The sequence below is a fragment of the Rhineura floridana genome, chromosome 1 (genome assembly GCF_030035675.1).
Source record: "Rhineura floridana isolate rRhiFlo1 chromosome 1, rRhiFlo1.hap2, whole genome shotgun sequence".
Classification (NCBI taxonomy): Eukaryota; Metazoa; Chordata; class Lepidosauria; order Squamata; family Rhineuridae; genus Rhineura; species Rhineura floridana.
The window spans coordinates 273,092,388-273,117,566 of NC_084480.1; the positions used below are offsets into that span (position 1 = coordinate 273,092,388).

At 40.0% G+C, this 25,179-nt stretch overlaps 1 protein-coding gene and 1 long non-coding RNA gene across 12 annotated transcripts in view; one reads left to right on the forward strand and one right to left on the reverse strand.

The window, feature by feature from the left end:
- Positions 1–8,948, reverse strand: part of LOC133372766 (uncharacterized) — a 51,149-nt gene extending 42,201 nt beyond the window's left edge. For all 3 annotated transcript variants that reach the window (XR_009759552.1, XR_009759550.1, XR_009759551.1), the window contains exon 1: positions 8,780–8,948. This is a non-coding gene — a long non-coding RNA (uncharacterized LOC133372766). The remainder of the gene's footprint in view (positions 1–8,779) is intronic.
- Positions 1–25,179, forward strand: part of ZFHX4 (zinc finger homeobox 4) — a 339,659-nt gene that overhangs the window by 1,378 nt on the left and 313,102 nt on the right. For 6 of the 9 annotated variants that reach the window (XM_061601612.1, XM_061601648.1, XM_061601667.1 and 3 more), the window contains exon 1: positions 7,088–7,433. The exons of 1 other annotated variant lie outside the window; for it this stretch is intronic. The gene's annotated coding sequence lies outside the window, so the exon portion shown is untranslated. Of the gene's footprint in view, positions 1–7,087; positions 7,434–9,582; positions 9,640–13,500; positions 13,583–25,179 lie in introns of those variants that run through there. 2 more of the 9 variants (XM_061601638.1, XM_061601630.1) reach the window with 2 other exon arrangements.

Genomic DNA, 25,179 nt, shown 5'->3' on the forward strand with positions numbered 1-25,179 from the left:
GTAGTGACAGAGGCACTCTGCACATGCGGAAAGGTACTCTGTTATTACTTCTAATGGCTGATCGCCCCTGGTATTTAAAACAAATTCCTGGCTGCCAACAGAAGCCGAGCCTCCAGGATTCACCCCACCCGCAAGGCTTGGCAGACAAGGAGTTTGGATATGTGAAGATGTGCGGGATGCAGCCCTTCAGTCGGGAGGGTCTCTCTGAACAACCTAGATAAAGATGAGAAGTGAAAGGAAAGGGAAGGCGGATGCGATGGGGGTGGTGTTGGAGGGAAGATAATGAAAGGAACCGGTGGGGTAAGAGGAAGGCTACAACCCCAGCAGAGAAAGGGTGTGTGCGTGTGATCGTAATGCCATCGGGAAATTGGAAAGGGAGAGAGCGAAGGAGGGAGGGATAGAGGGAGGAGACTGCAAGAGAGAGAAGTCCCTTGGACTCGAGAAGGTGCAGCAGTGAGTGTGCGTGTGTATGTGTGCAAGAGAGGGGAAGAGCTCTGGCAGAGGGTTAGGGTAGATTTCCAGAGCTCTTATAGCTGATCGACCAGCCCGCTGGAGTCACTATTCAACCCGAGTCCCAAACACACGCCTCACTAACTACTTTACAGCCACTTTCATTGATTTTCTTTATCAAATAAACATAATACCCGTTACAGCAACACTTCCTCTTCACGCAGCCAGAATGCCACAAGCTCTGATTGCTGCATTGCTCCGGATTGCAAGCCCCCCTCTTATTCTTTTACCTAAATAGTAAGATATATTATGGCTTGAATTTTTTCCTCTGAGATCTGGAAAGCGCGATATGGACTACATAAATGGATTATTAAGGAGGAAAGCCCCCCCCACCAGTCTTAACCACCTCCATGCAGTCTACCATGCGGGCACAGATTTGTTCCTGTAATTCAGATGGGGCTGGTATATTTACATATTTATTTTTACTAATAGATAGTAACTCGACTGAAAGGGCAAAGCTTTCTGTGAACACTGGTCAGGATTTCTTTTGATAGTGAGGGAAATTAGCATAACTTTAGCAGTTCCCCTAAATTGTCAGTCTAGTTGAAAATGTCAGTTTTCAAGTCAATTTCTCTTAATAAAATGTTTTCCCCCTAAAACTAGCTCCTCTCAAGAGCTGTTCTGAATCAGGTTTTCTATATATGTCAAAGGGCTGTTGAATTATTCATTATTATAATTACTATCATCATTGTCATTATCCCTTTCCATGTGGAAATAATTTTATTATCGTAATTTGATACCTGAAGAATTTCCTGTTAGTCGTTTGATAAGATATTTTTCTGCCGAAAAGAAAAGTTTTGTTTAGAAATAAGAAGCAAATATTTTAAATGCCTTTATGTTTGGTATAGATTTCCGTTTATCTAATCGATCAGGATGCCAATAAATCGATTAAAGGTTTAGTGTTTTACAAACAGCCGTTTTGTGCTTTTTGATTTTGTGCTTTGAATGGTTTGACTAAAGTCAGTGGTTTCTATAATCACTTGCTTACCCAAACACTATTATTCCATCCTTTTTATGATTTGCACTTGTAATTTAAAGTGCTTCTAATGAGAAAAAAACACACAAATGAAAAGAACTAATCTGGTTAGATGACTTGGTGCCCATGGTCCAAGTATTTACACAAAGCCCTTTAAAATCTTGGTGAATTATATGCGATCATCCAATGATTGCGGAATATTAAATTAAACTTAGATAAATCCGCACTGAAGGAGGCAGCACCCAATCCTGAATTTATTTCCCATTTTCTGTAACAGCATCACTGCTCTCCTCTCTTTGCAATGACAATGTGCCAAATCTAGGCATTTTGAAAACATTTTCCATATGCTTTAACTGGAGACTGATAGACAAAGAAGAAAAGGAGATGGTCTTTTTCCTCTTGAGGTATATTTTCTATAACTTTTTAATCAGGCTCTTCTGATCGTCATCATTTTTAAACAAAAATTGAAAATCTTTAGAGGCTTGTTTTGTTGTGTGCACCCCCTTCATTTTTTTCTTGTTTTGCATCCCCCCTCCCTAATCAGTTCCTGAAGAGTAGAGTTTCAGTTACCCTGTAATGCAGAAATAGAAGAATTGTCATCTCTATACCTTGGCGGACAGCATTTTTGAGAGAAAGCATTGATTGATTTACTTTTCGCTTACTGCTTTTTATAATTAAATGTGGTTTAAATTATCCTCTTTTTTCGGTAAGTCAGATCAGATGTTGCTTGCTGGAGGCTTTATTTTAACGGTACTTTTAATTTATGTGTAGTTTTTACGGACAACACAGAGGTGGTGGCTTTTATTTAGTTGTAAAATCTACACGTTTTCTTTTGAAAACTTGGCTCCTTGGGTGAAAATAACTTTTTCCTGGGTATTTTATAATCACTGCCGCAGAGGTACTTTAGCATATTGCCTTACAAAGCAAAGATTCCCACTTTATTGGCGCTGTGAACTTTTGGATTTAGGTATAGATTTACTTTCTTGTCTGTACACTAAGGTGGGTAATTTTCTTGGCTGGTTTGTTTGGTATTTTTCCTCCTTTCCTTATCCGATCGTTTTAGTTTGGGTATCGCTTCCTTCCCGCTTGTCTCTCTCCCTCTCCTCCCCCCGACCCCGTCCCCGCCGCCCTTCTCAGAAGAGAAGGTAAAACGTTTCCCTTGGCTCTGTCATTGCTGGAAGTAGGCTCTTGGGCTTTCTGGAGGGGCTTGTTGTGCTGTGGGAAAGGAAAGGGTTCTTGGTAAGCGGTCGTTTTCCAGGATTTGCATACGAGCCAGTGAAGTGTCTGTGAAGTTGGTGAATTGCTATTGTTTGGGGCTAGTCCTCCTGGCTGTTTTTGTTTATAAACACGAGGGCGGTTGCCGGGAGAGGAAGGAGGTCAAAGCACTGTCAAAGCGCTGACCTCTAAAAGCCCAGAGGGCGCCTGGCTCCTTCACCCACTCTCGCAGTGTGTGTGTGTGTGTGCCTGCGTGTGTACGCGCGTCCGCGTTTCCCTTTCCCATCCAAGCCAAGAAGCTCAGGTTCAGGGTATTTAAAGCCCGCGACCTGCTCAAGAAAACAGCTGAGCGGTTGTTTAAGCCTCGGGAGGAGGAGGAAACGCCAGCAATAGAAGCTTTTATTTCTGGTCGCGTCGGAGTGCGAATCTTTTTGTGCAGCTCAAGGCACCGCCATCACCACCCCAAAAGGCCAATCAGGAACTGTACCTCCTTTAGCAGGCACAATTTTGCCGGAATGCCTTGCCTGGCCGGATTTGATGGCAACCTAGACACCCCCCACCCTTTCCCCTAGGCGTCGTGGCGTAACAGAGATACTGCCGTCGTAGAACTGGGCTGGGAAATGGACAGTTATTAAATGTATCTGTTTATGCTTGAAAAAAAAGCAAAAAGAGAGCTGTCATTTCCACTAATTTGACTAAAGAATTTGCTGAGTTCGAGGGCGTTTTTAAGACTGACAATCTTTATCGTTTTGCCATAGTGTCAACTTTCCCTCCTCCCCAAAGATCCCGAACATTGCTCTCAGTTTTTTGGAAGTGTGTTTTGAAACGAAGTTGCTGAGTTAAACAAAAATGTTAGTTAACATACTGCCTTTATCAAATAGCCCCCGGGAGGAGAAGAGACAACAAAAAGCCAGAAGGAGGAGGGGGTCTAGGGATCTGAAAGTGTCTGTAGCTCGGATAAAGGGGTCTCTAACACTGAGATCTTGTAATACCTCGTTTCAAACTGAGCTCATCTATAGACTTAAGGGAGCGCTTTCAAAAGGCACGGATCCTCTTTCCCTTGGGCTGAACGGGGAGGGGGAGGCGGGCCATTTATTAGGGAATTATGTCGGGTTATTAAAAAGAGGGGAGGTTGTAATTATGTATATCCTCCTCCTGGCCCTGTGCGTCCGCCGCGCTGGTTTGGACGAAGGCACTGCGACTCGGAGCTCAAGGCTCTCAGCTGCCTTGGCACGGTCTTTGTCTGGCAGAGACTGTGGCCAAAGCTGGCTTTTAAACCCTTGCTCAGGCGGTCCAGTAAGTTTTCAACTCAGTGGCGTGGGGCTGGCATCTGAAGCTGGACAGTCTCCCCCCCCCCGCTCCCGAATATAACATCATTAAAGCGATCTCTCTCTCTCTCGGAACAGGATCTCTCTTTCCCCCCCTTGAGAAAAGAAACCCCCAGCATCTGGGTGGGTTGCCCTGAGGAGAGGTTTATGCCTGAGAAGGGTGCCCTAGGGACCAGAGGAAAAAGAGCCCGGATGGTTGGGCATAGGTCTTGGGGTCGATTAGCTGAGCGAGCAAAAGGACAGAGCCTGGTAAGGGAAGGGGAAGCAGTTTGCAACTCTGGCCGAGCTTCTGGGGGAACCTTCTTGAAATAGCCAACCAACCAACCAGCCCCCGAGTGCTCCTGCCAGAGCCGTGCTCTGTTCTTATCATCGCCCCCCCCTCCAACCTGCTGCTGCCTCCTGGAATTAACCTCCTTCGATTTTTTCCTAGCTACGTGGCGATCCCCGGGTTTCTTCTAAACTGTTAACATCCCGGAGTGCCTTTTCCATCTAGATAGCTACTATTTTAGAAAAAACTGGGGCTGAGAACAGAAAGATGAAAAATAGGTGAATGGGGTTGGTGGGAGGGAGAGAAGCCAGACAAAAACGTTGGGAAGAAACAAGCAGTACTGGAAGAAACCTGGAAAAGTGGACTATGCTTTCTCAATTTCTGCTCACATCCCCATTTGTTCCTTTAGCTGGGAAGAACCACTCTTAAAAAGAAACTACAATCCTCCTAAGAAATGGGGGGGTGCATCAACAATGGCTTGTGTGATCAACAGACCTTCGGAGTTCCTAACAGCCTTTAAAAAAAAAACCCAATAGAAATATAGAAAACAAGGATTTTTGCAACACCGTGCTCTCCTGCGACGTAAACCGTATCTGTTTCTTCACTTGAATTTGAACGAGGGACACTGTGCTCAGGTGTTTCTTCATCAGACTGGATTTAATTGTCTCCAGGGCTAGGAAATGGACTGCCATCCTTCAGGCATGTCCTTGAATGGCCAATGTATTCTGATAGCTTAGATTCCCCTTGCGCTTCAGTAAGAGCCAAAGAGACCTTTTTCTGTCCTAAGTTCCCCGATCTTACTGAACGGGTTTGGAGATTTCATTTTAGCCATTGTTAGCATCGCTGGTCCCTCTGCAAACAACGATGCAGACTATCACTTCCTTCTTTTGAATTCAGCTTTCTGATACACGCGCAAAACATTTCCAAGTACTGTTTTCTTTTTATTTCATTGATGAGTAGGTATGACTCTCAAGCGAAAACAAGTTACTCTCCAGAAGCCTTCTATGCACAGTCTGTGACATTAGATATTGGGCTCAGATCTTGAAATTTGCTGGATGTGGTTTCTTTCCACTCAGTTTCTACGAAGTTTCACTCTCTTTTTGTTGCCCAAGGAGAACTGGACTCCCATATGGGCATTTTTTCTTCCTCCCAAGTCTAACGGACCTTCACCATGACCTTAAAACATCTTGTTTTTCTCACAGCGCCTCCCTATCTCTGGCCTATACAGTCTTTCCTGGCAAGCCCTTCATTCATCATCAGGTGGAAATTTCCCTTAGTATTAGCTCCAGGATTTGCCAAATGTTTCTCTAGATCGGACAGTTTAAGGCCTCTGAAAGATGCATATTTATACCTTGTTTTTATGGGGGATTGTGTTAAACTTTTCCGTTGGTGTTTAATGCTCAAGGCCTAAGACAAGGTTTTGACGTGTATCCCAGGAATCACGAACTTCAAAGGCGCGTCAGCACGAAGGTTATGGTTCATCTGTACAAGGTCTTTGGGATTGTAAATATCCTTTATATTTTAAGTTTTACTTACTGATCTTTTTTGGCCTTTCCATTTTTGTAATATTAACGGGGAAAGTAGGTGTCCCTGCGGTGTGTTTGGATGCTCTTTTAATAGTCATGATTTTTAATCTTCACTAGGGGGTATTTAAAAGTATCTCGATTCCTACTTTTAGTTAATTATATTTTAATGAAAGTGTCACTCATATTCACATCACATCTGTAGTATTAGGTTAAGATAATTAGATTTTCAAATGAGAAGCGATGGTTTCCTTCCCTTGCAAGAGAAGATTTCTAGGAGAAGATTTCTAGATTTCTATTTATAATGGTCTTTGCATTATTGTCTACAGACCAATACCATTCTTCCTTTTCGTATAAAGCACTATGTCTGGTAAATCTAAGGACAAAAATAGTCCCTCTTTTTCTGCTTCCATGGGGAAAAGGCAGGTAGTTGCGCTGGAATAGCATTTGCTTTTAAAAACCTATTTACTATTGCTATTACACACTAAAAATACTGTTTGCCACTATAAAGTTGCTTTTGTTGAGCTGTTCGACCAGTTACACCTAGGAGATTAAACTGCCATGTGTGTATGCAATAATGCATATGTCATATGTGTATATATGAGCTACAGATAGAGATATATAATGTCACCTTATGCACAATATATGTGTGTAAATAAATCCTCAATAATATGTAAATGATTCTCTGTAGCTAGAAGAGCAGAAATTTCCGATCTCAGACTCACTCTCTTTCCATACAGAGGCGCATTCCACATTCATTATCCCAGGCATATTTTCTTCCTTAAAAAAAAAAGAAGGGGGGGGGGAGAAGAGAGAGAAAGAAAGAACTTCCCTGGTGGGAGGAATAATTAATTTGCACCCGTATCTTTTCACATTCCTGAGCAGTTATGAAGAGCAAATCTTCTTTCCTTCCTCTGCCTCTTCTCTCTCCCTTTAATTTTCCCCAGCCATCTACTTTGTGTGTCTCTGTGTGTGTGTCTGTGTTACTAATGAAGTTTGCAGACTTGTGTTTGTGTCCATGAGCTGCTTCCCTACTGCCCGTTCTGCTTTAGGGCCAGTGGTGTGGCTCCCGCAGCCCCTACGAGCCCCCAGCAGCAGCGGCAGTAAGTCCGGGCTGCGCGTCATTTGCAGTCTGGAGAATGTTGATCACCTCACTAATTACACCTCTCTCTCTCTCTCTTCTCTCTTTCTCTCCCCCCCCCCCGCTCTCTCTCTCATTCCCAGAGTGCATATCGGGAATAGACACACAAAGACATGCGCACTCAACTTAATCAGCCATTTTTTTAAACAGGGCTAAAACGATAATAATTAGCAGAATAAAGACATATCGGATTTTCATTTCCTTTCCTCCTTTTCCCAACCCCTTCACAACCAAACAGCGAGACCGCGGTCGCCACATGCTTTAACAACTCCCGGACCCCAAAGGACCGCTCCATGCCCCCCACTTCTTGCTCAATCATTTTTATTTTCACCCAATAAAGTTGGAGGATTATTTTTTATTATTTTTAATGAACCTTCTGTCGTGTACTTGGATGTGATCAGCTGTTAAGTAAATAAGGCAAAACAAAACAGAGAGGCGAAGATCCAGTAAGAACTGCGAGGGGAAATGGAAAGTAAGTTTTTTCTTTAACTTTTATTGAGTAGTTTGTGTTAAATTTAGGTCGAGTATCGATTATCTTTCCAGGCTGATCTTGCACAATCTTTGATATTTCGCTCTAGCTCTCCCTCTCTGCCTGCCTCTTTCTCTCTTTTCACTCCCTCTCGCTCTCGCACACACATACACACACTCCCATCCCCAGATCCTCTCTATCTCTCCTTTACGCACCCCCCTTTTCTACCTCTTTCCCCATTTTTAGGTACCGCTTTACGGGAGGAGGGGTTCCTTCTCTCTCCCTCTTTTTTAAATTCCGGGAGGGTGGATGGGATGGGGGGTGTCCGTTTTTTCAGGCTGTAACTTTTGGATTAAGCGAAGGATCTTAGACGTTTGGCGGAAGAGATTCTTTTTGGTGTTTGGTGTTTTTTTTTTAATCGAGCTGGGAAATGGTCTTACTTGGAACCGTGGCATGGCTGTCAAAAGTCTTTGCTTACCCGTTCTCCCCCCAGCCCTTTTAACCTCGGATTGCGGAGCGTGATGCCTCTGGGGAAAGTTTGGGGTGCCTTTGGGGGGTCAGAGATTCGTCTTTGGCTTTCGATGCGAGGGGTGCGAGTGCCAGTGGGACTGATAGCCCCCCTACGTCTGTGTGTGTGTGTGCGCTTGAGATGTGGGGTGCTGTGTTTTGCAGCAGCCGGGTAGGGCTAGTGCCGTCGCTGGCAGCAGGAAGAGAAGCTGAGAGGAGCCCGTTAGAGGAGCGTGCTGCTCGCTTTCCCTGTGTGTTAGTTTCCAGCGCGCTGCACCCTGCCCAGAGCCCGGCTGCAGGACTGGTTTCCTCGCTCGCCGGAGGAGCTCTTCTAGCCGCTGCCTGCCGGGGCTGGGGAAGCTTCGTTCATCGCTTTCCTTTGTGAAAAGGCAGCAGGCTTCCTGCTTCCCCGCCTCTCTCTCTCTCCCTCCCTCCCTCCCTCTCTCCCCGCTTTGGGCTCCGGCGTTGTTTTAATCGGACTCTTGCCAAATTTTTCTTTTCTATTTTGTTAATCGTACCTTCTCTCCCCCACCCCCCACCCGACCCCGTGCAGTGTGTGGGACAAGTACGCTACTCGTTCTCCAATGCAGCGGCTCGGGGGCTGCTCTGGTCTCCTCTCCTCGAGTGCATCTCTTGTAGCACGGTGGCTAATGGCAGGCGCGTCTCTCCTTCCCCCGCCTGCGTTTGCAACCTTACCATCTCCTGTAAACGTGGGGATCGAAAACTTTGCCCCACCGATGCCAGCCTACGGCTTCTGCCCTCTACCCTGCCCACCCTTTTCTTCTGTTTCCCGGCCCTACCCCTCACCCCCCAAACACACGCTTATGCATTTCTTTTGTTACCTGCTAGCCGCAGGGGGAGGGGGTCTCGATCTCATCGGCTGCTCGGGGCACTGGGCCCAGCCGAGAGAGGAGGCTCAGCAAGCCGGGTTCAGCCTCCGCGCCGTCCCGAGGAGGCTTTTTCGCTCCCATTCAATAACACACACCCTCCTCCTCCTCCTCCTCCTCCTGTTCTCCTCCTCCTCCTCTTCTTCCACCTTAGGTACCAAGGCATACATCGCAAACATAACACCCCCTTCCCGCCCTCCCCACCACCACCACCAAAAAAAAAAGAAAGAAAAGAAAAGAAAAAGAAAAGAAAGGAGGGGAGGGAAGCCTCTCAACCTAAAGACAACTTGCCAGGCTGAAGATGGTGGATTTACATTGAGCCAGACCCCGCCAGGGTCACCCAGGAAGTCTGACTATCCCTCTATCTGACAGTTGCATTTCCTCTCCTCCATTCCGATCGCCTTTTCCATATTATTATTAACCCTGTTCCATTTTTAATCAAGGATCAGGTAGCTGGCAAAGAAGAGGGGGAGAGAGAGAAAGAGACAGAGGAGGAAAAAAAGAGGGTTGATGATGTTGAAGGTGGATAAATATCTCTTATATTTATATTTGAAATTGTGATTCCCCCTCGGAAGGATTTCCAGTGGCTCGATCCTTAGGAGCAGTGTTTGAAGAGCAGATTGTAGTTTATTCTCTCTTTGAGAGTTTGGTGGATGTCTCAGTGGATGGATGGAAGGAAGAGGTAGTGAGCAGCAGCCTTGGGAGCCCTGCCTGTTGTTGGTTAGATTGAGGCAGAGTCTTGGCTGCGATTGGGACACCACTGTGACATGGGCATCGATCGCTTCCATTGAGAGCAATGCAAAAACACAGTCTGGGTATGTAACACTCTCAGTGTCATCAACCCTTGTTTTACTTTCTATTTACTGACTAAACTGACAGTACAAGGCAAGTGAGAAGGGACTTTGCTTTTTAAAGACTAGATAGGAATGAAGGGGCAATGGAAAATACTTAAAATAAACAGGGCCGGAGGGTTGGAGGAGAGAAAAAAAATATTTTGAAAATGATCCATTTTCTATTCAAAGCTACTTCGAAGGAGTTTCCTTCTTTTCTCTGCTATGAGATGCTAGAAAATGTAGTAACTATATTAATAAAAAGCAGTCCTTTCAAAACTGTCATATATATATGAGGCCATTTCTGGCTGCAGGAAGGCACACCAGAATAAAAGATGGCTAGCCAGCTGTTTTAACCTCTTGCACCTGGCTTGAGAGCTGGGGCTCACTTGGATTATTCAGTGAGCTTGGCTGAATATTCATACTGTAGGACCTGCATACTGTGCTTGTAGCATCATCTGTAGGCATTGCCTTGGGCTTTGAAGGGTTTCTGCAAAGTAAATATGTATTTAATTGTTTTCCTTCTAATGGTAATGAACATACAGAGTTAATTAAATAGAATAGTCATAAATCTACAAAAATGAAATCTCAAAGAACAAAGAATAAGTAAACCATCTATATAAGTAACAGTAGTAGCAGAGGTAATACCTGCCTGGTAGGATTAAGGAGTGATACTACCTTTAATGCAAGCTGTAGGATATACAGCCTTTGTATCTTTCACAACAGTCATGAGGTTATGTTTATATAAAGATTTTATTGTCCACCAGCAGAGACCATGTAACGAACTATTGAGAAAATCTCTGTTTAATATTGCAGAATTTACTGCTTCTATTCTGACCATGAGCCTAAATTTACACAATGAAATTTGATTATATCTAATAACAGTATTAGATCCTGCACTGGATGGATGAGAATTGAGGTGGTTTTGTTGATTGCAAGGGTTTAATGTTGCATTTCAGAATCTGATGTGGTTTAGCCTTCCTTCCATTAACTGGAAAACCCCTGAGGTTTTACAATTATTTCTTAAAGATAATACATTTAAGATTGCATTGGTAGGCTGGAGAAAAGTCATATAGGCAAGAAGGAAAGCCCTTAATAACTCTTGAGATTCAGACATGTTCAGCAGTTAGATTGGCTCTGACTTCACCAAGGGTCGACAATGTGTCATTTCCATGAAGCCAAATTGCCCTCTGCCTATATGATATTAATGTGCAAATCAATATTTCAGGGATTAAATTTCCCTTCTTCATTTTTTATGGTTTCTACCTCAATAAGTCTCAAGTCTATTAGAAGAGGCTGGATGATTTAAAATCTTTCACAGCAGAATGGCTTGTTGTAGCCTTGTTTCACAGACCATTTTTGGATTTTTGCTCTAAAAGATGAAAGACATTGCAAAGAGGTTGATAGTCAATGTGGGGGCATGCGCAATAATGTAAAGCCCTCTCAATTTAGAGATAAAAAGGTATTGAATACACACATACACGCGCGCACACACATTGTGCTGCTTTAAAGATATTGTGTTAATCACTTATTGATTTATTTTGAAATCATTTGAGGATTCTGTCTTGTTAGTGATTTCTTAGCATTTTTATGCATTTTTTTCCATCAAAAGCAGCATGCTTGGATAATTTTGCAGTGAGTATTATTTAGGTCTTTGAAGAATATTTAAAAATAAGTATTTCAAGCTAGTTAACATACATGATATAAAAAGTCTCTATTGAGCTTGAATGATGTTAGTTGAATTTTATTAATTAAGCAAAGGGACCTTTACTGAGATGTTAGTCTTTTAAAATGGATGTGCACTGGTAGTTTTTTATTGAGTGGTCTTCTGAATATTCATGATTAGTTAAAAATGAAAAGTGATCAGGGAGGAAACCATACATGGCAGAAAATTTAGGTCGCATACAAGGTTGCGACTTTATCACATTTTGGGAAGGCCCTGCTGTCTATCATTTTGATGCTGTTTTATAGGCTTAGACCATCTGGACCAAGTTCCGCACAGCTGCATTGATTTCATATGTAATAGAACATTTTTTCCATTCAGTGTGAAATGTTCCTTCCTAAAAACATACACCAGACTCGCTTAATTTAGTCTGCTAAAAGAAATGTACATGAAGAAAGGACAAAAGGCTCTTTAATCTCTGCAAGCTGTTTGTTTTTCTTCAAGATTCCTGTCTGTTTAGGTTTGAAAAGTCATGTTTATTGAGATGATTCTGAGGTGAGACATTAAAATAATACATGATTTTGGGGGTCTGTGCTTAGTCTTGCTCTTCTTGCCTGTCAAAACACAGTTAATCTGTTCTTATTTACAATTAATCTCAATAAAATTAATCTTAACTATGCATTAGTCAGTGGCTTAAAATATCTAATTATATTCAATTAACTGCTGTCATAGCAATTAACACTGCTTAATTGCTTCAGCATATATTTATGTAAAGCTCATTAGTTCTTAGCTGCCCTTTTTCCCTCTTCTCATTCCTTTTTTATTGCTGTCACAGCACTGACATCAAATCCAACTCCCCCCGCCCATTTTGAACTTTCAACATATGACAGTGACAATAAATGAATCTGTAACATTTTATTTAGCTTAATCCTGAGTGCTTTTTTTTTTAAGCAACAATACTGGGGCCTTAGAGAGCCCTCTTTCCCAGCATATCTGAAAATATTTTCTAGCTTTGTTGATGGAAATATGAGAAGCCAGGTTAAGCTTTGTATTTATACATGAAGAGCTTCTTCTGCATCTGCCTTGGGGCTGTACCCACAAGGCAGAGCTTCCCTGTTCCCAAATAATTCAAAGGGTTAAATACTTGGCCAAGGTTCAAACTGAAAAGTGCCCAGGAAAAGCATATGTGAATATCTACAGGTTACATGTAATTAATGCTTAATTATATTAACATATGCAAATTGTCAGTTTAGGAGCTTGTTGAGCTGGCAAAGATCAGCCTGGCACAATTGCTGTATTGTTCTGAGACAATAATGGATTTCAGGTTGGATTGTGGAAACACATAACTAGCTATCTAATTTAACTCATACCATGTTGAAATTTCATTAGTCTCCATGGAGACTGGTTTAATTGTGCTGACTAATGTTCTGGGCTGCAGAATGTCCTAAAAGAAAGCGTTGTTTGCCTAATCCACCTTACAGTGACACTTGTTTGTACATGTTTTCTTTGTGTGTCAATTTGCATATGCAAATAAATAGTTTCTCAGCCCCCATTTGTCATGGCTGTTCATTACCCATGAAGAGGACATTGTTACTAGGCTGTTACTGAGTCTCCCAAGACAGGATAGTGTCAACCAGTCCAGCCACATTCTTTCATAATTTGTTTCTGATTAATAGACCAGAGTGAGGCTCATTCTATTCAGGCCTCTGCAAAGGGAAGGTCAGTTCTGTCACTGAAAGGAGTTTCCGCAGCAACTGAAGTCCCCTCTTCCCCTCTCCCCTTTTCTTCTTTGGCTTAACAGAATCATATTTAAAATAATGTATTCTTGCTCTAAGGAAACATCTTCTAATAATCTCTAGTTTCCTAAAGTGAAAAATAGAAAAACAAAGGAGATACAGGTTTTGGAATATTAATCCTGTTTTTGACAGAAACGTAAACTGATATAATTGCTTTTCAGTGGAAGGAATGGAGGTTTATACAAGTGTGAAAGCATCGGAAAGGATTAGCATTTTTTTGCATAATGAAAAGCTCTGCTGAATAGGGCACTGAATGGTTGACTGAATGACTAAGATGAAAGGAAGATGAAAATGCAAGCTTCTCTTTCTTTATGCCTCTGCTCAGCTCTCCCTAAAGTTATGTTTGTCCAAGACTTGAGAAAACAAGCAGAAGCTCAGATTTCAGCAACTTTATAAGATGCCTTGAATTTCCATCATCATGTTGATGAATATGCATGATAATGGTGCAGCTAGAAGATGATAGACACAGGTTTGTATGTAGTAGAAACATTACAGACTAATTAAATATTGACTATTGGGTATTGAGTCTTCTCAGGGCTTTGCTTCTGTGGAGGGGCAAAGGAGATTTTAAAAATATCAGAGGAATGTGTATATCAAGAAATAATAGTAAGCTACGTTTTTTGAACCTGCTATTCAGATGCATAGTTTTAAAGTTAATAACTGTTTTAATTGTTGCTTTTTAAAAATGTTGTCTGTGTTTGAATTATGTATTAAGTGGTTAGTAGCCACTTCTAAGAAACAAAATAGTAATTGCCTCAGTTTGATCCTGTAGATGGATAAATATAATCTGGATAGAAATTAGGATGTAATGAGGTTTATTCTTAGTGCGCTTTAGTGTTCAGTTTTTGATATGTTTACTGTAGGGTTTTAAGTCATGTCACTAATGATCCAGTCTCTATTCTTAGAAAAAGTTAGTGATAAAATATATTGACTTAAATGGGACTAGGAGGAGGCCTAAAGCTACGACTATAATTGGTTAGGTGTTGACAATGTGATTTGTGCTTCTAATTCTCAACAGTAACTGGGACAGTTAACATACGTGTTGATGCACTTTTAAAAACTAAAAATTAGTTCCATGGTACATATGAAAATCAGATGTAGTGTGGTGAAATAATTATTTATCTGCCTGCATGTTAAGCAGTCTTTTTCAGTTTTTCAGGTCACTGTAAATGTATTTGTAATAATCACAGAAAAAATACTTTTGAATGCACCTTATAGCAACTTGCTCTATGTGTTTGTTCAGGGCCCTTGCATGTGTGTATGCAATTTGAAGACTATGGGTTGTATCCAAATAAGTCATACCAGAGTAGACCTATTGAAATCAATGTACATTACTGAAGTCTATTGATTTCAGTGGATGTACTCTTGGTTTGACAGTTGAATACAATCTTATATCTGATTAATTTGGTGGACTGTTGCACATTTACAAAATAAATAAATATTTGTAAATGATAGAAAGTTGACAGCTCAGTGTGGAACTATGGTCAGAAGAGGTTTGACCTGAGTGAGAAAACCTTCACACTAGGGAAACTATTTATAACTTTGTAAATGGTTATTGATATTTTTTGCAAATCTTTACAATCTCTTTTAAAAAGCAAGAAACCTGTAGATTGGATGTACGTTCAAAGTAAGAGAAATTTTTGGAGAATATTGGGAAAATGTGTTAATTAAAATACATTAATTTATGTTGTTATGTAAGAAGCATATGTTCTAACTGGCAGTTTCCCAACTGTTGCAAAACTGGATAAAACATGGTTCATGGTAGTTTATGGGGCATCTGCATTCTTACTGAACATGCAGAAACCTAGGCTGTCCATACACTGAGGCTGCATGTACACTTATGTAGAAGTAAGCCCATTGTAGTCAGTGTGAAACTTGCATCTGAGTACATGGAAAGGATTTTGTTTTATGAGATTCTAGAGTATAAAAATACAAGTGTTGAGCACAAGCTATTCAGAATTCTATTGTGAAAAATAGAATGAGTTCCTAACTAAGTAGATTCTAAACTTGTTTGCTGAGAAATAAGCCTGACTGAGTTTAACAGAACTCACCTTTTGTTTGTAAGTATTATTAGGTTTGAAATCTTAATAGTATAATAATTAGGGGGAAATTGAAAAGCCTGGTTCAGTAGTCTTCACAGATCTAAGTCTAGCACTCCATATTGAAGAAAAATTCCTACTTCTTGTGACTGTATAAACTTCTTCATATAGTTCAGGATATGTAAATTAATATAGATGTATTACAGTCTTCTGCAACAAGCACATTTTGTGATTTTGTTATTTCAATGTTCTGTTAGGTAGTCAGTAGTTTGCATTCATAAAAGTTTGGAATGCTAGAAAAAGAAATTCTGTTGAAGAATGGTTGAGCTGAGTTTTATTAGAAAATGTTTACTATTTAAGAAACATTAAATGTGCATATCCCTCTTAATGAACTTTCATCTTAGAATATTTGTAATGTAATTTGTTTGTAATGTTTTTTCTAATTCTGAGAACTATTTATAACCATCCTGAAAGTTTCTTTTTTATAAGCAGACAGAATATATATATGACTGTCACACTGAGCTGAGTGGGCTATATTAGTTCCCATGAAGTTTAGGTCAATAGTGTAAATCCCTGCTTTAGGGATGTAACATTTTTCTATTGAGGGCCACTTTACATCAGAGATAATCTGTTGGGGCCACATGCCAGCAATAGGTGGGGTGAAAGCCAGGGATGGAGAAGGTAAAGTCAGATGTGGGCAGGACATCCTTTTTTCTCTCTCTATTTCTGTCCCCCCATTTCTTTCTTTTTTTCTCTTTCTCTTCCTTTTCCTTCCTGCCCAGTAGACTGCTAGGGAACAGACAAATCACTTTTGCCAGGGGTTTATTTGTATTTATTGATATGTATTTAACAAAATTTATATACTGCTTGAATGTAAAGACCTCTGTTTACAAATGATTAAAATGATCAATAAAACAGTAAAAAACAAGTAATTAAAAACATATTTAAAACAATTAAAACAGCTACTAAAAAGATTAAAACAGATCAATATCTATGTTTCCAGAAGAGCTTGGCTAAACAAAAATTTTAAGCAGGTGCCAAAAGGAATTCAGCAAATTCAGCCTGATGTCAATAGGCAGAAAGTTCCAAAAGAGTGGGTGCTGCCACATTAAAGGAACAATTTCGTACAAGTGCTGAATGAGTATTATGGGACACCTGCAACAGTGTCTGTTCCGTAGAGTGAAGTGCTTGAGTGGGCACATATGGCATAAGGTGCTCACGCAAGTAAACTGGTCCCAAGCTGTTAAGGGCTTTATATACCAATAGTAACATCTTGAACTTGGCCTGGTAACAAATTGGCAACCAGTGCATATTGCTGAACAGAGATTTTACATGTGCTGACACGGTCTCACTCTGTCACTAATCTGGCTGCAGCATTCTGCACTAATTGCAGTTTCTGGGTCAAGTACAATGGAAGCCCCACATAGAGTACATTGCAGTAATCCAGTCTTGAAGTTACCAATGCCTGAATTACTGTGGCTAATTTCTCTCAGTCCAGGAATGGTCATTGATGTCTCACCAGGTGCAGCTGATAAAAGATACTTCTAGTCACTGAGACTACCTTGGCCTCCAGCGACAGAGCTGGATCCAGAGATGTCCCCATACTAAATACCTGCTCCTTCAGGGGGAGTGCAACCCCATCCAGGGTACGCAATTGACCAAATGATCCCTTGCAGAGGGCTTTTTTCTCCTTTTTCCATTGCATCATCAATTTTGGCTCCTTCCATCTTTTATCTTCTCACTAAGCTTCTAGGATCCACCCACATGAAATTTATTTATTTATTACATTTATATCCCACCTTTCCTCTAAGAAGCTAAAGTGGCATACGTGGCTGTCCCTGTTTCTATGTTATCCTCACAACAACCACATGTTGTTAGGCTGAGAGAGAGAGATTGGGCCAAGGTCAGCCTGTTGGCATTATGGCTGAATTGGGATTTGAATCATGCTCTCTGCTGGATTATAGGTTTAGGCTGAAATGTGTGATTCTATTTTTAAGAAGCAACTCTCTTATCTAAGTTAAACAGGCAGAACCAGACAGGAAGACAGAGCAGAAACCAGCTTTCATGGTAAAAAAACTGAATATGTTTTCAATAAAGGTACACTTTGATTAGACATATCGCAGCAGAGACCTTATCAAGGAGTCAAACCTTTATGTTTTTGGGATCAGTTCTAGCTTGGATTCAGATTGACAAATGTTTTTGGTTTGGTTCCTTTTTCCTGTCATTAAGAGATGATCCATGGTCCATCTGAAGTGGTTCAGTTCTTGTTGATGTAGGAAAATTCAAATATTCACATCATGATATAAATGTGAATTTATATGTAACCAAGTGATTAATATCTCTGTGATATTTTATCCTAAACTTTATACTAGATATTTACACATGACAGGAAAAAAAACTTTACAGTTGGAAGAGACAGAGACAAGGGACAAAATTTTATGTAACACTGTTTTACTACTTAACACACCAAGATTAAATAAAATGACAATGTATACAATTAAAACAGATTTAAACTCTAACACATTCACATACAGTCCTCTACGTTTTCAGATTCCTCTATTTCCCCCTGGAGTTTCATGGCTCAAAGCTTAGACACTAGAGGCTGCAACATTCTGTATTGCTTGGGAGACTGCATTGCTGCCCACCATAGATGCAGCCTCTCCAAAGATTACTCTGTTCTTAATAAACAGCTATGCATATGCCAGCACTTGAAAGATGAAAGATTAGAAAGAAAAGTTTCAACAATAGCCTTAAGATCTACAGCAACCGGCAGTGTCCAAAATGTTGACCAGTATTTCTTCCGCCACCAGGCTGCTTATCTTCATGGTCTGCTAGAGTGGATTGCAGCTTTAAAGTAGTAGGCCTCTATCATTCCTGTAACTTCCTAGTATAGGAGCCAAATTTTATTTTTTTTTAAATGTGCTTCTGATTCATTCTGGTTCAGCTAGTAAATGAACCACCACATCATTCTTAGGCAAATTGGTAAACTGAATTTTATTATTAGTACAGATCAAATTAAACAGAGACTTACAATGGTTCAGGTAGTGATGGAGATGCTTGAAAGATATTTTTGTCACTTAGATGGAACTGGCAGTGTATTGTACATTGTGAACCCCCCATGATATTTAGGACACGTTCATGTTGCCTTCAGACCAACTTTTATGTGCTTAATTCAAGTCTAATAATGTTTAAAAATTAAAATCAAAGGCCTGTCTCTCTAGCTGTAAATCTAGTTTAGTTGTAGTTGTGTAAATCTAATAAAAATGATCATACTAATTGAGTAGATCAAAATATCAAAATTTAAAATACGGATTAACAGTACATTTTTAAAAGTATAACTATGAACAAATTGCTCATGAAGCAGCAAACATACAAACTAAGATCAGTTTATTTCAAATCCACACCAGTAAATCAATTTTGTGAGGTCCAGAAATAATCTTCAAGCCATGATCTAGTCAGTTTAGAACCACTGAGATCCACTCAGAAAGGAAGACCTGTAATCTTAGGGTGGCAAGTCAGTCACTTGCCGGCAACAGTTTTTTGTAATCTGAGATAGCAATGTAGGACTAGATTATTTTTGATAGCTTCAACAATACTCCACATTTAAATTGCAATCCTTCTTGGTCTTGGTCCTTTTTCTGTAAGAGAAGATAAAAACGGAGCATTTTTTCCAGGTATAGAGATAAAGTGATGAAGAAAAACTTTCTGGATGCCTAGTTGCTCTGAAAGGCACAGGAGCAGAGCTAATAAAAAGCTGGCAGGCCTAGATCCTACTATTATCTCCAAGACTTCAAAGGCAGAGTCTTGTCTGTTGTATCAATTTGAGGTCAAGATACAAAGGGCTCAGAACAGCAAAGAAAACCCAGTTTTTCTAGAGCTGCTGTTGTTAAATCTAGGTGAAAGCGTGGAACAACTTTCACTGTTTGACTTTTTATGTCTGGCCTCTGCTGTAGCTCTTATGTTTAGTGGCCTTTCTCAATGCTACAACACTCTGCAGAAGATGCAGCACATTCCTGGTGGAGCCTTTATTTTGAATTTTTGATGTATCAACACTATTTGTAGTATTGAATTAAACCTTTGATCTGCTCTAGTTGAATTAATATGTTTTGTTCATGCCATTTGCATTGTAGTCTTTCTAACTTCTTGATAGGCCCTGTTACATTTTTGACTGCTCACAATCATAAACTGCTAAGTTTATGAAATACAGGAAATCATGGGCCAAAGTGATGAGGATGGTCAGTTTATTGTACATGTGAAGAATCCCTTGGGAAGTAAAAATCTTAATGCTAAATTCTGAAGATATAATTTATGTTTTAGAGACAGTTCAATATCATAGAGATTAAGAGGTAAAAACTTAAAATACAAAACATTAATTATATCATTACAAAGCTGAACCTTAATTCCAAAATTCATTGTTGTTATCACGTATCATAAATGGGCTCAAAGCTTTCTGATCATTTTCTTGTATGTAGCAATAGCTTAGTCTAGCCATCAATGCTATAAGTTAATGACTATTTTCTGACACCTTAACATTTATCCCAACTCTTCATTTTTGTTATTTAGTGTTCTCAGGATGTTGTATCAGATTTTAAATGCAGTTGACAGTAGTATGTTAAGATGATTCATCATCTTGGTTTAAAATAATATTCATACAATGATATTCAAGAATTGTGAGAAATGTTAGCACAGTTTGTAATATTTATAATTGACAGAAATGCTAAATAGTATATGAGTTTGTTAGTTAGATGGGTTGCAATGCATGGTATTTTTTAGAAGCAGTGGTTGATTTTCAGAGCTTGGAAAAGTTACATTTTTTGGACTACAACCCCCATCAGCCCAATCCAGTGGCCATCCTGGCTGGGGCTGATGGGAGCTGTAGTTCAAAAAAGTAACTTTTTCAAGCTTTGGATTTTCTGGGATATAAAATTTGCTTTATTGATGGAGGCCTGAGTTTTGAAATGGGACAGTCCTTTTTCTGGGAAGATGGCACAAAATTATGCAAGAGGTGAAAACTTGAGGAAAAAATAGGGTGAATGGCTTCTTGAAATGAAGCAGGGTGCAGATTAGGAACTATTAAGAATTGCCAGGAGTTGCTGGTCCTAGAAGCCTGTTTAAGTGCTAACTGTCAACAGGAAAATCGTGGGCAGCACTTAAAGTGGCTCACCTCTGATTTATTCATAAAGTACACATGAGCACTTGGCTTTGTTCTTGCTCTAGTAAGGGGAACTGATTCCAATAAGAACAGGGATAAAGAGCTTCTTGCATGGTCCAGAAGTGAATAGCACTTTACCTCAAAGCATGACCTCCATTCCCAAGATCTGTTGTGTTACAGTTGACTCTGCGTCTATGTTTATTCTCAGATGAATTGCTAGGAGAAGTCACAACAAATACTTTGGAAAGCTTCTAGATTCAACAAGAACTGTGTAACTGGGACTTTGGTTCTTCAGCCTTTATGGAAAAATTGCTTTGTTTATTCTGGACCTAGTGATTTTCTTTCAAAATGCTTTAGTTTTAGTGCTGCAATTGCTAATTTAGAGGGATGACCTGATTTTCCTAAAACTGAAGTGAAACTTTACTTATAGAAAATGCAAATAGGAGTTACATTACAAAATGATAGCAGGTGTCATCCTAAGAGACAGAAATTGGTTCCCTAATTTATTAGGCATGTTTGATTGATTCACTTTATTTATGTGTTGCTAAAAATCGGGGAAGGGACCTTTAGAAGACTTTTAACTGGCATGTTTGCACTAGGGCAGAGGTTGAGTACAGTTACTTAAGTCCCTTGAGAAACATTTAGTTAATAGTAGTCATGTTCTGATCCTGTCTGTATCAGCCTTTTTTTTATTTAGTGAAGCTTATTTGTAGTTACCTAAGGTTTAGATACTTTAAAACTGACTTGCATTTTCACAACAAATTAAAAGAAGAATCATACTGGAAGATAGTGATGGGAGTTAATGATACGTCTTTAGATAAAGCAGTACTTGTGTGCAATCTGATCACTGCTATCAGCTCATTTGTCATGGCTGAAGTGAAAATGTCAGGACCAATGAGCGTATGAGTGCTGAAGGGGGCGAAAGGGCTTTTGAAGACACTTTTGTGCTGGGAGTGGGCTACATCTTAAATACAGCTCTAGGGAAATACTTGGATTAGCAAACTCGGTGCACAAATCCTAGTATAACAGAATTAGTTGGGAAAATGAAGTTTGTTATTGGGAGTGGGGGTGGGAGAGGGGATGATTTCTGTCACACAGCCCTAGGCTGCAGCCCCATAACTATAAAATTGTGAAACATTGTGTTAACTAAATTTAGTGATGCAAATTTACATATTCCAGTAAAAATGATTGGTATCCAACATCACAGCCTGTTTTTATTCCAGTTTAGCAACTGCTTTGTTTAGCTCTATACCACCATGTTAAAATGCATAGTATCTGAAAAAGTCAGTGTTGAGTTGGGAGTTAATTCTATGAACACATCTTGGGAGGTAGTGTAACAAAAGAATCATCAGAGCTGAATGAAATTGATAATTCTTACTTCCTATAGATATTTTTCTCTCTCTCAGTTTTTAATTCACAGTATCTAAACATTTCCATGATGTAGTTCTTTTTCTTTATATTGCAAACCAACATTCATCTGGCTCCAATGAAGCTCAGACTCTTTTCCAGTGCAGTTGAGAGACTGGCCACCTTAAGGCTGGATTGTATGTTACAAAGAAGCAGCAGGGGAGATCCACCCTACTTCCTATGTCATAATAGAATCAGGGAAAGAAGAAGCACAAGTTACTTGCACTAAATTTTTTGCCACTTATTTTTAAAGTGTGAAGCAGCTCTCAATATCCACTCTTTTTTTCTGTTTATATTTGAGGACTCCCAGCTAACATTAATTGTGTGCCTTTGTCAGGACCCAAATACTAATTCCTAGACTTGCTATTTGAAATGGAACAGGTAAAGAGGCTGTTCAGATGGTGATTGTTGGTTTGCAGGAGCACTGTCCTGGAGTCATGCATCTTTGTTTCACATAGCATCCAGTGTTTTTGAGCATGCAGCTGTAATAGCTCTTAGTGATTTATTCTTCAGTAGTGGCTAATTATCTAAGTTTGCAGAATTTGGCTATCATGCAGTGGTTGAAATCATAGGAGTTTTGTTGGGGAAAGAAGGTGACAACCTTGTTGCAGAGATGGGATGATAAAGCATCTGCAGTAGTTTTTCATGTTGATAGACTGGTAAAATTCTGTGTCTACTGTGCACTGCTAACTATGTATGTTCTTAGGAGTTGAAATAACAGAGTTTAATTTGTCACTTTGTCAGGCTAACCAGCAGCAGGTGGCATTATCTGAAGCTGGCCCTCATTCTTGTCAAGCCTATTACGAAATAGTTTGTGATGGTTACTTTTTGTCTCTTCTGAATTGTCTAGGACTGAAAGTACACACAAGTAAGGTTTGAGTTGAATGACAGGAACCTGACAGTGAATATTTACCCATATTGTCTCGCAATATGGCTCATAGCAGTCGTTGGGCATTAGAGTCACATGAATGTTATAAAATCAAGACTCGTTTTGCTAACTTCCAGTAGGTGGATTTAATTAGTAGCTTAAGCCTGGGAAGGAGTTATTTATGTTGTGGTATTTATTTATTTAAAATATTATGCCCTACCTTTACAAAGCAGATTCCAAACAAAACAAAAGTAGCAAGATTTTTGCAGTGCTAACCATTTTGTAAATATTGCATAGAATGTACTGTTTACCATAAGATATGGCCATACCATTCAGCAGAAGAGGCAGTTGCTGTGGTGGTGTTATTAAGGCAAGCATGGGAATGGAAGATGATAAATCTGATCTATGGGGTAACGGGAAGTTCTTCCATTCATTTCAATGAGGGTTACACAGATTTCTGGTGCGTTATGTTCCATGTTAGTTAGTTGGCTGAGGATGCTACTTGGAGTTTCTGCCTCAGACACAAAAAATATCTTGGGCTGGCCTATTCACCAAAGTCGACTGTCCACTAGGGCGGCCGGGTATCCTTCTTACAGAGGACAATATTCTATCTGAATGGTTGTCAGTGGATAGTCCTCTATCTGAAGATGCCCTCTCTTTGAAGGACTGCCCACTCCATGTCCAATTTACAGATAAAGAACTATAAAAAGGGAGAGCAGAGGCTTTGAAGTTGCCCATCAAGAGTTAGCAACTGAATAGCAGACTGAGCAGGCACACAAGTCACCCAGTCAGAATCTATTCCACTATGGTGAGATATTTTGTATTTAAATTGTAGTGATTATTTCTAAATGTGCATGAAAAGTTTATGCAAATCTGTGTCCTCTTCTTTTGTTGAGACAAACGTAAGTAGCCACACCACTGTCCTTATGGATTGTTTATTTATGTACACAGTTTATATCCTGCTCCTTCAATGTAAGTTTATATTCTCAGGTTGGTTAACACAGAGTAGGAAGGGAGGAGTACAATTTGAAATAATAATGATAATGGTGATGCATAAAAACTGCTATAGAAAATTAAAATAAACTAAAACAGCAAGAGCCTACAAATAGATGGTAACATTGCTTTAAGTTAAAGAATGTTTACATTAGCAGTTCTTAAAAGCCTGAAAAACAGAAATGTTAAATGATAGTAATGAGATCTCTCAGCAGGCCTTTTTGGGAAGAGTTTTCTAAAGGTGAGGAGTCATCACAGAAAAGTCTCGCTCTGCAGTTGCCACCTGCCAAATGGTGAGGAAACCCAAGGAAAGGCTTCAATTGATCATCTTGGGATAGCAACCTAGCCACAGTGTTCTGGACTCACTGAAGTTTCAAAACTGTCTTCAAAGGCAGCTCTTTAAAGTTTCCAGGGCATGGATCACTGTGGCTAAGCTATCTCTGGCCAGAAGGGGTCACAGTCAGCATATCAGTTTTGATTGATAGAAGATTCTTTGTACCACCAAGGCACCTCTCTTTCACAAGAGAGAAAGATAAATCTTCATGCATTCCCAGTTCTTGCACCTTATTCTTTAAGGAAAGAAAAACCCTTCACAGCTGATTGAACATCACCTCCCTGGGCAGACGAACCACTGACCACCTCCAAATGGACTGAGTATCCATTTATTGACCCTTATCCACTCAATTTTTGCTTCCAACTATTGGATTGACACATCTTCTTCCTCACCTGACTCAGCTGGAAAGGATATTGCTGGGGGTCATCAACATATTAATGACTCTCAACTCCATGTACTCTGATGATCTAATTCAGCACCTTCATATAAATGCTGAATAACATAGATGGTAAAATGAATCCTTGAAGAATCTCATAATGTTAATGTTATGAGGCAGAAGTCCCCCAATGCCACCTTCTAGAATCAATCTTCCAGGTAGGAGCAGAACAACTGAAAAACAATGCCTCCAGTTCTCAACTCAGAGTACCTATGCAGAAGAATACCATGATCAATGGTATTAAACAATGCCAAGAGATCCAGAAGAATCAACAGATTGGAGTGTTGGACTAGAACCTGAGTGAGACCAGGGTTCAAATCCACACTCCGCCATGAAGCTCACTGAGTGACCTTAGGCCAGTCATTGCCTCGCAGCCTAACCTACCTCACAGGGTTGTTGTAGGGATTAAATGAGGAGGGAGAAAACCATGTATGCCACCTTATTTATTTATTATTTATTTATTATTTCATTTATATCCCGCCCTTCCTCCCAGGAGGAGCCCACCTTGAGCTCCTTGGAGGAAAAAGTGGGATATAAATGCAATAAACAACACTAATAAATAAAGTTCATCTATCAGCCAGTTTCAGTTCCAAATCCAGGCTGGAATCCAGACTGAAATGGATTTGGATCATAATTTTCACCCAATAGTGCTTGGAATTGCCAGAAACCACTCATTCTAACACTTTGCCCAAGAAAAGGAGAAACTTTCGCAACTGAGCTAAGGGTGGATTGTTTCCTGTCTTATTTATAGTTGGAATAATAATCATCAGGGCTGAAAAGCAGAGTGCTTTTTTTTTTTAAGTTAAGAGATTTGGAAAAAAAGAATGGGTTTGGGAA